Source organism: Coregonus lavaretus (assembly GCF_964263955.1).
Source record: "Coregonus lavaretus genome assembly, chromosome: 9".
NCBI lineage: Eukaryota > Metazoa > Chordata > Actinopteri > Salmoniformes > Salmonidae > Coregonus > Coregonus lavaretus.
The window spans coordinates 15247836-15256659 of NC_139996.1; positions in this window are offsets into that span (position 1 = coordinate 15247836).

The window sequence follows — 8824 nt, forward strand, 5'->3', positions numbered from 1 at the left end:
ATTTGGACAAAAATTTAAACAAATTAAACCATGCATCACTAGTGCTAACTTACCGTTAGTATCCCACTCAGTCTTTGGCGGGCTGTCTTCTCTGGGTGGGCTGTTACCGCTTCCATCTTCTTCTTCTTCTTCTTCATCATCATCTTCAGGGGTCACCAGCTTAATCAGGCTGTGGTTGCAGGCGCTTGCAGCCTCTTTGGTGCCTGTACAGGATCAGTGAAGGATACAAACCTCCAGAAACACAGAACTCTTGCGCCATCTGTTGGCCAGATTTTACATAAGCGAGCACTTGCTCTTGTGAAATTCTTATCTTATAGTACATTTTCCCATCTTATAGTACAGTTACAGTGGGGGAAAAAAGTATTTAGTCAGCCACCAATTGTGCAAGTTCTCCCACTTAAAAAGATGAGAGAGGCCTGTAATTTTCATCATAGGTACACGTCAACTATGACAGACAAAATGAGATTTTATTTTCCAGAAAATCACATCGTAGGATTTTTTATGAATTTATTTGCAAATTATGGTGGAAAATAAGTATTTGGTCAATAACAAAAGTTTCTCAATACTTTGTTATTTACCCTTTGTTGGCAATGACACAGGTCAAACGTTTTCTGTAAGTCTTCACAAGGTTTTCACACACTGTTGCTGGTATTTTGGCCCATTCCTCCATGCAGATCTCCTCTAGAGCAGTGATGTTTTGGGGCTGTCGCTGGGCAACACAGACTTTCAACTCCCTCCAAAGATTTTCTATGGGGTTGAGATCTGGAGACTGGCTAGGCCACTCCAGGACCTTGAAATGCTTCTTACGAAGCCACTCCTTCGTTGCCCGGGCGGTGTGTTTGGGATCATTGTCATGCTGAAAGACCCAGCCACGTTTCATCTTCAATGCCCTTGCTGATGGAAGGAGGTTTTCACTCAAAATCTCACTATACATGGCCCCATTCATTCTTTCCTTTACACGGATCAGTCGTCCTGGTCCCTTTGCAGAAAAACAGCCCCAAAGCATGATGTTTCCACCCCCATGCTTCACAGTAGGTATGGTGTTCTTTGGATGCAACTCAGCATTCTTTGTCCTCCAAACACGACGAGTTGAGTTTTTACCAAAAAGTTCTATTTTGGTTTCATCTGACCATATGACATTCTCCCAATCCTCTTCTGGATCATCCAAATGCACTCTAGCAAACTTCAGACAGGCCTGGACATGTACTGGCTTAAGCAGGGGGACACGTCTGGCACTGCAGGATTTGAGTCCCTGGCGGCGTAGTGTGTTACTGATGGTAGGCTTTGTTACTTTGGTCCCATCTCTCTGCAGGTCATTCACTAGGTCCCCCCGTGTGGTTCTGGGATTTTTGCTCACCGTTCTTGTGATCATTTTGACCCCACGGGGTGAGATCTTGCGTGGAGCCCCAGATCGAGGGAGATTATCAGTGGTCTTGTATGTCTTCCATTTCCTAATAATTGCTCCCACAGTTGATTTCTTCAAACCAAGCTGCTTACCTATTGCAGATTCAGTCTTCCCAGCCTGGTGCAGGTCTACAATTTTGTTTCTGGTGTCCTTTGACAGCTCTTTGGTCTTGGCCATAGTGGAGTTTGGAGTGTGACTGTTTGAGGTTGTGGACAGGTGTCTTTTATACTGATAACAAGTTCAAACAGGTGCAATTAATACAGGTAACGAGTGGAGGACAGAGGAGCCTCTTAAAGAAGTTGTTACAGGTCTGTGAGAGCCAGAAATCTTGCTTGTTTGTAGGTGACCAAATACTTATTTTCTACCATAATTTGCAAATAAATTCATTAAAGAACCTACAATGTAATTTTCTGGATTTTTTTCCTCAATTTGTCTGTCATAGTTGACGTGTACCTATGATGAAAATTACAGGCCTCTCTCAACTTTTTAAGTGAGAGAACTTGCACAATTGGTGGCTGACTAAATACTTTTTTTCCCCCACTGTATAAAACGGGTGGTTCGAGCCCTGAATGCTGATTGGCTGACAGCCGCAGTATATCAGACCGTATACCACAGGTATGACAAAACATTTATTTTTACTGCTCTAATTACGTTGGTAACCAGCTTATAATAGCAATAAGGCAGCTCTGGGGTTTGTGGTATATGGCCAATCCTTTGTGTTGCGTCGTGCATAAGAACAGCCCTTAGCAGTGGTATATTGGCCATATACCATAACCCCCTCGGGCCATATTGGTTAAATATACAACCATTTCCAAGTATCTGTGTTATAGGCCTAATAGTTACTGTTCTATGCTAGTAGATACAGTTGAAGTCGGACGTTTACATACACCTTAGCCAAATACATTTAAACTCAATTTTTCACAATTCCTGACATTTAATCCTAGTATGAATTCCCTGTCTTAGGTCAGTTAGGATCACCACTTTATTTTAAGAATGTGAAATGTCAGAATAATAGTAGAGAGAATGATTTATTTCAGCTTTTATTTCTTTCATCACATTCCCAGTGGGTCAGAAGTTTACATACACTCAATTAGTATTTGGTAGCATTGCCTTTAAATTGTTTAACTTGGGTCAAACATTTCGGGTAGCCTTCCACAAGCTTCCCACAATAAGTTGTGTGAATTTTGGCCCATTCCTCCTGACAGAGCTGGTGTAACTGAGTCAGGTTTGTAGGCCTCCTTGCTCACACACGCTTTTTCAGTTCTGCCCACAAATGTTCTATAGGATTGAGGTCAGGGCTTTGTGATGGCCACTCCAATACCTTGACTTTGTTGTCCTTAAGCCATTTTGCCACAACTTTGGAAGTATTGTTGGGGTCGTTGTCCATTTGGAAGATCCATTTGTGACCAAGCTTTAACTTCCTGACTGGTGTCTTGAGATGTTGCTTCAATATATCCACATAATTTTCCTTCCTCATGATGCCATCTATTTTGTGAAGTGCACCAGTCCCTCCTGCAGCAAAGCACCCCCACAGCATAATGCTGTAACCCCTGTGCTTCACGGCTGAGATGGTGTTCTTCGGCTTGCAAGCATTCCCCTTTTTCCTCCAAACATAACAATGGTCATTATGGCCAAACAATTCTATTTTTGTTTAATTTAGGAGACAGAACACGTCTCCTTCCTGAGCGGTATGACGGCTGCGTGGTCCAATGGTGTTTATACTTGCGTACTATTGTTTGTACAGATGAACGTGGTACCTTCAGGTGTTTGTAAATTGCTCCCAAGGAGGAACCAGACTTGTGGAGGTCTACAATTGTTTTTCTGAGGTCTTGGCTGATTTCTTTTGATTTTCCCATGATGTCAAGCAAAGAGGTACTGAGTTTGAAGGTAGGCCTTGAAATACATCCACAGGTACACCTCCAATTGACTCAAATGATGTCAATTAGCCTATCAGAAGCTTCTAAAGCCATGACATCATTTTCTGGAATGTTTCAAGCTGTTTAAAGGCACAGTCAACTTAGTGTATGTAAACTTCTGACCCACTGGAATTGTTATTCAGTGAATTATAAGTGAAATAATCTGTCTGTAAACAATTGTTTGAAAAATTACTTGTATCATGCACAAAGTAGATGTCCTAACAGACTTGCCAAAACGATAGTTTGTTAACAAGAAATTTGTGGAGTGGTTGAAAAAGCAGTTTTAATGACTCCAACCTAAGTGTATGTAAACTTCCGACTTCAACTGTATATCCCACCAGACATCATAATGCTCCCACACTATGCTTAGTGGATACTTTTTTTGCAGTCATCTTAGGACAGGCAGGGCAGCGGTCAGGATGCAAGAGGAGTAGGGCAGGACCGCCCTCCTATGAACTGACGGGCATACTAGTTATTGGAGTAGATTCTCTCACGCAGCAGGGGAACAAACGCCATCAGGTCAAACTTGTTACTCTCAGTCAAAATGTCCTGTGAAGGCAGAGAAGTGTCATCATTTTAGTTACTGGCCGAAGTCCAATCTAAGCCGACATTAAACTTACAGGAAATGTCTTGACATGGTTTGTACTGTAATCTCACCTTCAACAGTCTGGGGTCAGGATCTGCAGCAAGCTGGAGGAGAGAGCACACAATATCAGAGGTATCCTAAATAAAAGTATTATCTGAGCACTTTCTATGTCCACAGGCAAGCAATATTGTGGTGTCAGTGTATTCATTGTTTAGCTTTCGGTCATTGAACTTCCTAAAACATGACCAGTGCATTAAAATAGATTGTGAGTAACCATTGTGTTTAACCATTGTGTTTAACATGTATGATTGGCTCTGGACAGGTTAGTCCTGTGATTGGTGACAGGCTGCACACTCGGGTTACCTTGCTCAGTCCATGGAAGAGCACGTTGAAGTGTGGTAGCACTGCTCCCGTGGCCACTTTCACTATGTTGTAGAGCGCCTCACAGGCATAGTACTGCAGTCTGCTGTCTGAGTCATTAAAGCAGGTGAGTACGGGCTCGATAAGCTCCTTCAGGTACAGGCCAGAGTCCTGCAAAACACACATACATGAACACACTCACTTGAACACACACACGAACACACCAAGGATGCAAGCACAACTTATAAAATAATTTAAAAGGCAGTCTTCTAAAAGCATTTACTTCCAGTAGACTCAATGATTACAAACTTCAAACAACCCAGTGTAATGTGCTCTAATGTGTTACAGAACTATTACAGACTGTATGGAATATTGATGCCCAGAGCCCTTTACCTTGCCCAGGGCGATGGAAGATGCTGCCAGGCCGATGAGGCCTCCTTTGTGGCTGTGAGGGTGCTGGGACAGGGCAAACTCTGAGGCCAGGATCTGGATAACATGTCTGATCTGGGCAGAGTTGTTCTGAGCCACAAACTCCCTCACCAGTCTGTGTATCAAGGCAATAGACACAGAAACAAATGTCTAGACAGATGGACACACTAAAATCAGAGTAGTCTTCAATCCTGTTCCTGGAGATACACATGGTGCAGGCTATTGTTTTAGCCAAACACATTTGCCTCCACTGATCAACTAGACCTAATCATCAAGCCATTGATGAGTTTAATCGTACAAATCCTGCACACACTCTGTGTGTCTCCAGCCATTATCTTATCATACAACGCAGCGACACAACCCAATCAGGGGCCAGTGGCAGGACCATCTAACGTTCCATAATCCTTTCCCATTTTAACTTCAATGTCACATGGTGCCTCTTACATGTCACAAGAATGAAAATACAAGGACAAACCAGTATCATGTGCCTGAAAGAATGCACATTTACCCATTTTAATTTAACTTTCAAGTTTAAGGCCTCCACTTTCAAAATCCAAAGCAATTGATCATTTGATGACAGTTTGTCACATGGTTTCTCAGGAGATTAGTCAGCATATGCAGCGCCTACATCCAAACCCATGCAGTTTCTTACTTGAAATTCTATGGAGTATGTGTGTGAATTGATGCTCACAAACACTTCCTACTCAGCTGAGTCATACAAACTGCAGAAAGACAAACAGCCTAATCTTGGGTGGAAAGATACATCAACGTTTTAGAAGGCTGTCACCTCCAAGTCTACAAACACAAAACAAAATACTTTCACCAGAATCATGAGCAAGGAAGAAGACTCACTTTTCAATCTCTAGAGCAGCAACCTTCCTCTTCTCATAGAGCTTGTCATTGAGTGCTCTTACAATGTTTGTAGTCAATGGCGAGAAGTCTTTCTAGGTGTTCATTTAGTTAAATGGGAACTTGACAGCTTGGTTAATAATCAGGTGCACGTTTTTTCATAAACTCGCCCTAAATCTATTTTAATAACGATACAGGTCACTTAAGTAATGAAAATAACTAATACAATCATTTAAAATCGGAAGACTCAAACTCTGTATTATTCAATTGTATATAGCTGCTTGCTACAGCCCCCCCTCAGCCCACAGTTGTGCGCTGGACACCATATGTGAATTGCTTGCCCCCCATCTATCCTCAGAGTTCGTACTGCTTGGTGACCTAAACTGGGATATGCTTAACACCCCGGCCGCCCTACAATCTAAACTAGATGCCCTCAATCTCACACAAATCATCAAGGAACCTACCAGGTACAACACTAAATCCGTAAACATGGGCACCCTCATAGATATCATCCTGACAAATGTACCCTCTAAATACACCTCCGCTGTCTTCAACCAGGATCTCAGCGATCACTGCCTTATTGCCTGCGTCCGTAATGGGTCCGCGGTCAAACGACCACCCCTCATCACTGTCAAACGCTCCCTAAAACACTTTAGCGAGCAGACCTTTCTAATTGACCTGGCCCGGGTATCCTGGATGGATATTGACCTCATTCCATCAGTAGAGGATGCCTGGATGTTCTTCAAAAGTGCTTTCCTCTCCATCTTAAATAAGCATGCCCCATTCAAAAAATGCAGAACTAAGAACAGATATAGCCCCTGGTTCACCCCAGACTTGACTGTCCTAGACCAGCACAAAAATATCCTGTGGCGTACTGCATTAGTATCGAACAGCCCCCGCGATATGCAACTTTTTAAGTCAGGAACCAATATACACAAGCAGTTAGGAAAGCAAAGGCTAGCTTTTTCAAACAGAAATGTGCATCCTGTAGCACTAACTCCAAAAAGTTTTGGGACACTGTAAAGTCCATGGAGAATAAGAGCACCTCCTCCCAGCTACCCACTGCACTGAGGCTAGGAAACACTGTCACCACCGATAAATCTACGATAATCGAGAATTTCAATAAGCATTTTGCTATGGCTGGCCATGCTTTCCACCTGGCTACTCCTACCCCGGCCACCAGCTCTGCACCCTCCACTGCAACTTGCCCATGCCCCCCCCCCGCTTCTCCTTCACCCAAATTCAGATAGCTGATGTCCTGAAAGAGCTGCAAAATCTGGACCCCTACAAATCAGCTGGGCTAGACAATCTGGACCCTTTCTTTCTAAAATTAGTCGCCGAAATTGCCGCAATCCCTATTACTAGCCTGTTCAACCCCTCTTTCGTATCGTCTGAGATCCCCAGAGATTGTGTTAAGTTGCGTCAATTCAAATCTGGTATTAGGAACAAAAGAGGTCAATACACGTTTTCTAAAATAGACTAGTATTTTAATTAATGCAAACCACTTCAATGGTAAATACGATGTTCGTATATACGGGTCCACTGAAATACCACGCAGGGCACTCAGAGAACTGATCCATTGTTCTAAGTTCTTCTTCAAATACTCTGACAGAGATAGTTCCCGCTCCCTGCTGGCCAATCAGAGTAGAGACTGAGCGTGGTTTAGACTTACTCAGCCAATCGTTGGCGCACAGGCTGGTCCCAGCCCCTTGGCGCTTCACTGTTGCCAGGCATAAGTTGTTATCATCACAACCTGTAGAGTCAGCACCTTTTTGCAGTACACGTCCTTGAGCGCGGTTTAACAAAGAGGCAGTGTGTATGTGTCTGTGAGAAATACAAGTCTGTCTCACCCTACTCCCTAACATTCCTCACATGAATCACAGCTTGTTATGTTAAACAATTTATATCAGTACAGTACAAACCTATTATGTTTAATCATTAATGCATTCTTTCTAAGCTAGGCATCACATCTAGATCCCCACAATTGGAAAGCTGCCGTGGTCATCCCCCTCTTCAAAGGGGGTGACACTCTAGATCCAAACTGTTACAGACCTATATCCATCCTGCCCTGCCTTTCGAAAGTATTTGAAAGCCAAGTTAACAAACAGATCACCGACCATTTCGAATCCCACCGTACCTTCTCCGCTATGCAATCTGGTTTCCGAGCTGGTCATGGGTGCACCTCAGCCACGCTCAAGGTCCTAAACGATATAATAACCACGATCGATAAAAGACAGTACTGTGCAGCCGTCTTCATCGACCTGGCCAAGGCTTTTGACTCTGTCAATCACCGCATTCTTATTGGCAGACTAAATAGCCTTGGTTTCTCAAATAACTGCCTCGCCTGGTTCACCAACTACTTCTCAGATAGAGTTCAATGTGTCAAATCAGAGGGCCTGTTGTCTGGACCTCTGGCAGTCTCTATGGGGGTGCCACAGGGTTCAATTATCGGGCCGACTCTATTCTCTGTGTATATCAATGATGTCGCTCTTGCTGCTGGTGACTCTCAGATCCACCTCTACGCAGACGACACCATTTTGTATACATCTGGCCCTTCATTGGACACTGTGTTAACAAACCTCCAAACGAGCTTCAATGCCATACAACACTCCTTCCGTGGCCTCCAACTGCTCTTAAACGCTAGTAAAACTAAATGCATGCTCTTCAATCGAACGCTGCTTGCACCCGCCCGCCCAACTAGAATCACTACTCTCGGCGGGTCTGACTTAGAATATGTGGACAACTACAAATACCTAGGTGTCTGGTTAGTCCGTAAACTCTCTTTCCAGACTCACATTAAGCATCTCAAATCCAAAGTTAAATCTAGAATCGGCTTCCTATTTCGCAAACAAAGCCTCCTTCACTCATGCTGCTAAACATGCCCTTGTAAAACTGACTATCCTACCAGTCCTTGACTTCGGCGATGTAACTTACAAAATAGCTTCCAACACTCCACTCAGCAAATTGGATGTAGTCTATCACAGTGCCATTTGTTTTGTCACCAAAGCCCCATATACTACCCAACATTGTGACCTGTACGCTCTCGTTGGCTGGCCCTCACTACATATTCGTCGCCAAACCCACTGACTCCAGGTCACCTATAAATCACTTCTAGGCAAATCCCCACCTTATCTTAGATCATTGGTCACCATAGCAACACCCACCCCTAGTATGCGTTCCAGCAGGTATATCTCACTGGTCATCCCCAACGCCAACACCTCCTTTGGCCACCATTCCTTCCAGTTCTCTGCTGCAAATGACTGGAATGATCTGCAAAAA